At 33.3% G+C, this 8,954-nt stretch overlaps 1 long non-coding RNA gene across 1 annotated transcript; it reads left to right on the top strand.

Annotated features, from left to right (window-relative positions):
- Positions 1–257: 257 nt before the first annotated feature.
- Positions 258–3,026, top strand: LOC130140225 (uncharacterized). Its single transcript, XR_008818241.1, has 2 exons — positions 258–2,593; positions 2,726–3,026. It is a non-coding gene; the product is annotated as an uncharacterized LOC130140225 (long non-coding RNA).
- The last annotated feature ends 5,928 nt before the right edge of the window (positions 3,027–8,954 follow it).

The raw sequence follows: 8,954 nt of genomic DNA, 5'->3' as shown, positions 1-8,954 counted from the left end.
GTGAGAGGCGGTTACAAAAATGGGGAGAGTACAATTATGAGACAAATCAGTGAGTGGTACAATTGGAATTTTAAAAAGAGAAAAACAAAGCTAGAGCAGTATCTACAACTTACGCATTCTTTATATTCTTTAATTATCTTTTTCCTTGAGTAGCTTATAACTTTTCTTATTATAAATAGAGGGTACTGGCAGTGCTGTGCATTATAGGTCATCCACAAAAGACCAACCCCACAACACAGCACAAATACTTCTCTCTCTCTCTCTCTCTCTCTCTCTCTCTCTCTCTCTCTCTCTCTGTATTTATTTATGACAAAAAAACGTTTCAATCTTGACACTGTGTTCTGATCCAAAACACAGCCTAGCTAGGGTAGTGTTAGAGAGGAGGAGGCAACGTTTTGGTGAATGTTGGTTGTTGACAGAAGATAGAGAGCACAGATGTGGATGTGCAGCAGAAATTTGCATCTCTCTCCTTTGTGCTCTCTATGCTTCTGTCATCACCTCAATTCAGCCTCTCTCTCTCTCTCTCTCTCTCTCTCTCTCTCTCTCGCCCCCCTTAATTTTCTCTTTTCTAAACCCTTTAGTGCCTAGTTTAAGATCTTTGTTGGCTTTCTTGAATTTCTCTATCTTCCTCATGAGAAGGAACTGAACAGCTATTGATCTTTTATGTGTAAATTTGATTTCCCTTTTTTGCCTTTCCAAACAGCTTTTTTATTGTCTTGTTTTTCTTCTTTGTGCAGCTAGTATTGGAATGAATGGAAGGAGAATTTAGATAATTTTTTAGTGTGTTTTGAAGAGCACTCGGGTTCTCTTGCTTCAGGTTTGTGTCTATTTCTTTGCATATCTTTAATCTGAATTATGGCTTATACTGGTTCTTTACTTGTTATCGTGTGCTTAAATTTCATTAATCTGGTTGAGAAGTTTAATTGAGACGTAATTACGCACGTGTTGGCAGTATATGGAGGTGCCAAATCCATTTTGATTTGGTTGTTTTTACCTATTCTTAGTTTGGACATGTAAAAATTTAATCCATATTATTGTCATATAATTTTTGTATCTTTCAGAAAAAGTTTTTAACCATGGAAAAACCGTGTGATGGTTCATCTGATTGCTAATTTAGATTAAGACAGTGTAAACCCTTGAACTTTGCGTGTCCAACGACATTGTTGAAGTTGACATGACTATGCTTATGTTGAGTGATTTTGCTTCGTGTGAGAGTTGCTCTACATAGAGGGTCTCTTATATTTCGATGTGTGGTGTTGAGGATAGAGGACACAAAATGTGATGAAAACGGAATCAATTAGGGAGCTGAGATAATTTGAAATGATGTGCTTCAAAGATCTAATCTATCGTTGTCAGTTATTTTTGTAACGTATTTGTTGTTTAGTTAGTTAATAAGTCATTTAGCAGGTGGAGTTTATGCTACAAAACTTTCAAAAGATGATCAATTCATGAGATTGACTATAGGACGAGCTTTACTTGCATAATTATCTCTTAAAACATTTTTTTTTTGATGTATACTCCAACTAAAATACTGACGAACCAGAGGAAAATTAGCTGTATTTTCAGACAATTTACTTAAAAAAATTTCTACCCATTTAATAAATCCAAAACTTACGCAGGCACGCCATATACCATTCTTCAAGAACAATTTGCTCGGGCATGCTGCGTTGTTTGGAAGAGAATTATATAGCATTGCAGTTTCAATTGAACACCTTTTGGTCGACGCATGAGGGACACTAATCTTTGCTTATTCATTTGGAGATTCTTACTGGTAAAAATTTGTAGGTTGTGTGGAAGCATGGTGTTTGATATCGATGATAGTTTGTGTTTTGTGATGTGTGCAAGTGTATGTGTGTATGGCATAGTTGGATGTAGGAATGGACAAGGGGCAAGGTATACGGGACAAGCATAGTTTCACTAGTTGATAGAAATGGTTTTACAATAGTTGCAGGAGGTGTTGTGATGGAGAAGCCACATGATATGGTCTTTTAGTTCATGCTCCCCCCACCTTGCATGAATGATACTAAGCTCTATTTATAGAGCAACTCCACCGACTCTCTCCCACAATTGTTGACCTTTTTTACCTTTTTTACAAGATTTTTCTAGTCTTTGGTGCTGACATCTTCAAGCTTCCTCTCCACGCATAAGCTCCTAGAGACTTCAACACTTTGCTTGTGCTTTCTAGACTCTTCTGCACAAATTCATTGCCGCCTAAGACTAGGATTTTTTGTAGGATTCAATGCCCATCCTAGAAGTCTCTAGAAATTGGATCACAAATTCCAACGCTTACACCTTACGTCATTAGGATGTGTTAAGACAACCATAAGCTAAGTACTAATTTTGTCATAACCAGGTTGGCTCTGCATTCATGATAATTAAATTTCATCTACTTGCTGAAAAAAGGATTCAGGATTCTCTTTGTAATTCATCGAATGCGAGATATTTCTTCCGTCAAATTGTCTGATGAGTTATCAGCAAAAGCTTATGACATTTTCTGGCAAAACTGTTTTCTTGTTGATGATTACTACAAGCTCGATGGACATGGCAAAAGTTGTTAGAGAAAAGGCTGAAGCATGCATACACAGCAACTTGTGTAATTGCCATTCTCATCTTATGTATCTCCTTTTCAATGTGTATAATACCGATATGCTTATTTCATCGCATTTGGATGAAAAAAGACTCAGCTTTTTTATTTACTCTTTTATTATTACTTGCAAATTCACAGCTGATGTACTTGTGTGATGCCACTACTTCGAGGCCTGGTTATTTGATACAAGGTTCGTTGCGCCGGTAAAGAAGATCTGAAACTACTGCATCAACTGAAGCATCGGCACGAAATGGACACCGACTTAATCTGAACTTGATCAAAGTCACGCCTGAAACAAGAAAGCTTCGGATTTCTTTTCTTTTCTTTCTTGATTTGCAAGAAGTGTGTCATAGTGCAAGGTGATTTTGCTTTTGTAATTTCTTGTCTCAAGTCTGAAAGCATCGTCTATGAAGGCACAAATATTTACATTTCTCTAAAATATGAGTTTTACAGACTGTAAAAGCTGATTAACATAATCCTATTGTTCTGAACTAAAAACACGAATCATCCCGTGCCGGCATAACTCAGTAAGTTTCCATTAGTGTCGAAGAACTATTGGTAAAATAAATGACCAGTGATTTTTTTTTTCATATAACTTGTTGATAACTTACTAACAATTTTATGTGATAATCAACTTTTTTATAGTTTGCAAATTAATTATGAAATTTTGTACTAACTTACCAACTGCCGACCTAAAGTAAAGTGACTTACCAATATTTGCCTGACTATCTTGCCAACTAGTTTCGGATTACCAACTCTATCTGAGTTACACACCACTATTTGATTATTTTTTGTTAATTACCAACTAGTCTATTAAGTTACCATTTATTTACCTTGGATAGAAACCCTGGCGTGACTCACCAACTTTTCTCCCATTAAATCAACACCTAGCATTTGCGTTTGCCAACTCTCATTTGAGGTACTCTAAAAGTTTATTGTTCTTTTAATGACCAACTTTTTTCTTACCTTTCTTAGTTTCGCCTTAATTTGCCAACTCTTTTGTGCAATTATTCATGTAATAGTTGGTGAATTTAAGGCGTTCGTAAGTTAGGTAAATAAAATTTAGTTAAAAAATGTTGATAACTAAGGCAAATAAAAGTGATAAAAAAATTTGGTAAATTTAAAAATTAACAACAAACATACATTGGTAAACAACTCAAATAAGTGTTAGTATCCCGAAATTAGCAGGTAACTTAATTGAAGAAAAGTTGATATAGGTTGGTCATGTCATATAATAGTTAATGAATTCAATGCGTTGGTATGAAAAGTAATAATAGTTTGTAAAGGATAAGATGAGTTAATTTAAGAATGGCATATAATAGTTGAAACCAGATAAAAGTTGGTAACGAACTCAAATAAAAACTGGTAACGTGCAACTAGTTGTAACTTAATCGGTAAAAGTTGGTAGTCACTTTAATTAATGTTCATATTTTTTATTAAAAGGCCGGTAAGTCTAAAGAGTGGGTAACAATTGCAAATAAAAGTGGTAAATAGAAAAGTTGGTAAACTTAAAAAAGAAATAAACGTTAGCAAGCAACTTGAATGAGAATTTGTAATGAAAAACTAATTGGTAACTTAGTTAGAGATAAATTAGTAAGTCACACAAAGAAGGTTGGTATTTTAAAAATAAAAGTCAATATATTTAAACCATTGGTAAAAAAGGTAGATAAAAAGTTAGTAAAAGAAAAGAGAAGTTCTTTTGTCAGAGATAAGCAAATTTTGTATTTAAAAAACCAATTAAAAATTAATGATTAATTCAAATAAGAGTTGGCAATGCAAAACTAGTTGATGACATAATTAGATGAAAATTGGTGGTCACTCTAATTGAGGTTGGAAATTTCTAAAAATAATTGATAAATTAAAAAAAAAAGTTAGCAAGGCAAATAAAAGCGCAACTCAATTAAAAGCTGGTAAGCTAAAAAATACAAATAAACATTGGTAAGCCGATCAAATAAGAATTGGCAACACAAAACAAATTGGTAACTTCGAAGAAAAGTTAGTAATTCCAAATAAAATTAGTTTGTGTGAAAACAAAACAGGTAAAGTCATCTAGTACAATACTGTTGCTAATGCAACTAAAATGTCTATTTGATAGTAAGTCATCAAATAAAATTCTTTCTAATTTCTCTCACAAAGTCAAATTTAGCCATGAATCCAAAATCATGAGTGATGCAAATAATATCATAGTGTTAAGCTCCACGGAGCATGTCAACCTTGCTTTCTTTTTTGTTTTTCTCCTCACAAGTGTTTCGTTCGGTGATTATTTTCCTCTTAGAGATGCCAAAGATATGCATGAAACATGTTCACTTTTTTCCCCTTATCACGATTTAGATTATACTAGCATTTTTTGCAAAGTGCAAAAACATTTAGTATTTTCAATAATTGGTGTAGAAATATTATGTCTTTAATTATGTTTTGAAATAGAAACTTGCATTTTCAAAAATGAAAAAGAATATATTTTATTTGGAAATAACATGTTGAAGATGACTAACATGATTTCACTTCTTAAAATCAAACTTAAGAAACTCTATTTTTTTCCTAGTGTAAGTGTAGGCTTTAAGCATATCCAATTACTATTTGAAATTATTGAAATTAAGATTTACTCAAAATTAATTGGGGTCACCTCCTAGTCACTGCTAACATTGTGATGCGCATGAATGCATGAAGGGGTAACACACACTCTTACCTAACCATGTGATCTCATCTGCACATGTGAAAACATGTGTACAATGTTGTCCTTCCATTGTCGGTTGCCTAAAATGTGGGGTAAAATGTCGAAAAAGCTCAACACATTTGCATCCCGTGTTTTGCACAGTCCATAAAATTAGCAAGGTATTTCAATGGGGAGAGCATTCGAATTCTTAATCTACATGCGTCTTTTCGTTACCATAATGCATGTTTCACACTGGTTAGGAGAGAATGGACACATAAGATATGGTAGGGGAAACTACAATAAAAGTCTTGAATCTATGTATGTAACACGACCAAGTGCTAACCTTTCAATGGGGGCGATCAAGTCCTCAACGTTTCCCGAAAAATATAATAGAGTCCTGAATGTCCTGGTTAGAACAACCGAATCCTCAAGTTTTGTCAAAAGATTGAATTAAGTTCGAAACATATATCAGGAAATCTAATTCGACACTTTCACACAGACAACTTTGGGGAGCATCTACGCAATTTCCCATTTTGTTCTCTGAGAGGACATGATCGCCGCAATAATCAGAAGATTTTATAACCAGATTACGCGCTTCGTTGTCCCTTCGAAAATGGTGGTTCCCCTTCACCATCAGCTGGAATGGACTATGGAAATATCCGGCTTGCGTGTGCAATTTGAACAGAAATGATTGAGCTAATCAAGAAAGGGAAGCAGAAAAAGGATCTTATCACCCAAATGGAAATGGGGCCGGTGGCTACTAGTGGGTGACACGAATCGATTCATCTCCGGTCACGCTCGACAGTGTCCAGTGAGGGAGACTGTTGTTCTTGGTGGCTCTAGAGACATGGAATCTGATGACGAAGCTCGCTCTATTCGATTCATGCTTTATTGGACGAGAAATACCCCAATTGTAGTATTCCAAAGTGAAATTGACTGCGAGTTTGAGAATGTCTGTCTGGGAACTGAAAAGGGAGTCGACTCTCTGTTGTTGTTTGATTAGTGGAGGTAGTCTTTCGCTTGGTCGAATGATGCCATGATTTGATACTTAATGGGAGTAAGTAACCTTTCCCATGCGTTGAACTCGTTGGATCCTTTTTTTCTCATCATGTAAAAAGGGGTTCCAGCTTTTCATACAAATAATTAAAATCGGATTTCATATTCGTCGTACATGAACAGCATAAAATCAAAATTCTCGGTCCATATCCTATATAAATCTATTGCTCCGACAGTTTAGCGGATTTTTCAAAATGTTTAGACATAAATTATTGTCAATAATGACAGAATTTTTATTCACTAATTATTTCAAACAATACAAGCGATTATTTTTAAGAAAATATTTTCAAATTATCTATCTTCCGCTAAACTGACGGAGCCATACATTTACATAAGATATGTACTGAGAATTTTGATTTTATTTTTTTCATGTATGACGAGTGCGAAATCTGAATTGAATTATCCGTACAAAAAGCTGGAATCCCTTTTTACTTAATGGGAAAAAATCAAACGAGTTCAATGCACGGAAAGGTTACTCCCATTAAGTATCAAATTATCATGACATTTGACCAAGCGAAAAAGGAAAAATAGTCCAAAAAGTCCTAAACTTATTGCACTTTTGCCAATTTAATTCTAAATATTTTAATTGTGCCAATTAAATCCTAAACATTTTTATTTTTTTTTATCAATTGAGTACATCCGGCCAATTTTGGAAAGAAATCACTAATGTGGATGCCGGTTATCCTACGTTGCATGGCCGACGTTGACGTGGACACTTTTTAATAATATTTTAATAATTTTCAATTTTTTTTATTTTTCTTTTCTTCACTTTTCCTTCTTTCCTTTTTTTCCGTTTTCTCTTCTTTTCTTTTCTTTTTTCTTTTCCTTTTTCTTTTTCCCTCTGCTTGCCTCAGGGGAGGGCTGTCCTTGCCAGCCTCAAATGGAGGCGATGAGGGCTGGCGAGGGGAAAAAGGGCAAAAGAAAAAATAAAAAGAAAAGGAAAAAAAGGAAGAGAAGAGAAAAGGAAAAGAAATAAAAAATAAAGAAGGAAAAGAAAAGAAAAAATGGAAAAATAAAAATATTAATAAATAATTCGAAAAAATATTAAAATTATCTAAGTCAGCGCTGGCCATGCCATATAGAATGATCGGCGTCCACGTCAGCAATTTCCAACTAAAATTGGCTAGATGAATTCAATTGGCAAAATATGAAAATGTTTACAACTCAATTAACACAATTAAAAAGTTTAGGACTGAATTGGTAAAAGCGCAATATATTTAGGACATTTTGGATAATTTTCTTCTTTCGCTTAGTCAAATGATGCCATCATGATTTGATATTTAATGGGAGTCACCTGTCCGTGCATTGAACTGGTTTGATTTTTTTCCCATTAAGTAAAAAGAAGTTCCAGCTTTTCGTATAAATAATTCAAATCATATTTTGTATTTGTCACACATGAACAAAATAAAATCAAAATGCTCGATCCATATCTTATGTAAATCTATGGCTCCGTCAATTTAGAAGAAGATAGATAATTTGAAAACATTTCCTTACAAATAATTGATTGTATTGCTTGAAATAATTAGTTAATGAAAATTGTGTCATTATTGACAACAATTTAAGTCTAAATATTTTCGTGGATGATGAATTTTTTTTTTGTTCATTCATTTTTGTTAGCAATTATTTTTAAAAAAATATATTTTTTAAAATATTCATTTTCCACAAAACAAACATATCCTAAATTCACTAGATTTAGTATCGCAAAAATATTACAAGATAAGTGCCAAAACACGACTTGAGGTTTTAGCCATTGCTCAATCAAGGATTCAAAGATTTTATTTTGATCTATTAAGAATTTATAGAAATCGCAATTAGATCTTGAGCTCGCCGTTGGTAGAATACAAGCTTAAAAAACAATACATGGCAAATGACCCAATATTCCATGTACAAGTCAAGTTGGCTCTTTGATACCTAAATTAAATTGGTAGAGAGCTTGAGACTTGATTGTGACTTTTAATCCTTAAATCCTCCATTAACTGAAATAAAATTTTAAATTCTCAATTGACCAACGGCCAAAATTAAGTCATATTTTTTTAATTTGTTTTTTTTTAATTGAGAATAAGAGTACTATAGTTATTTGAAGGTTGGACCCAAATTTAAAAGTTGATTTTATTATAGTATAAATACTATTATAAGATAGGCATAATCTAAATTTTAAAAAGGTCACGATGTCCGTTGTTCCCCCAATTTTAGATTCAAATCTCTATCATCCCGTATCCGTTTAGATTTATTATTAAAAATGAATCCAATATAATGTATTACCTTTTTACACTTTTGCAACTTCCTTTCACTTTTTTTCTTTTTTATAGAAAACGCGTGTCTACTTATTGATGAGGTTAACAGATTCTGTTGATTGAAATCAAAGAAAGCGTGATGTTTAATGATATTCCTTCAATGGTTTATCTAATGTTCTAAAAAGAAATGTTGTTGTTAAAATCACAATTCAGGTCGTAGTATCATACAATTTTAAGATGCGAAATTCACTAAACAATATCGCTCACACCCAAAATCACATGTCGGTAGTATCGTTATAGAATTGTTTTGTAAAATCAATACAATGTTTCAAGGTTCCATCTTCATCAAAATTAAATAGGTCTTTTTGCCCAATCCTTTTCAATTACCCCATATATATATATAAAGAATTAGGGTCAATCCACT

This window comes from Syzygium oleosum, unplaced genomic scaffold, assembly GCF_021117445.2.
Source record: "Syzygium oleosum isolate NSW1041296 unplaced genomic scaffold, Sole_v2.1 Sole_v2.17, whole genome shotgun sequence".
In the NCBI taxonomy this organism is placed as follows: Eukaryota; Viridiplantae; Streptophyta; class Magnoliopsida; order Myrtales; family Myrtaceae; genus Syzygium; species Syzygium oleosum.
The sequence above is the reverse complement of the archived record's forward strand: the minus strand, read 5'-3'. Positions and strand labels throughout refer to the sequence as shown.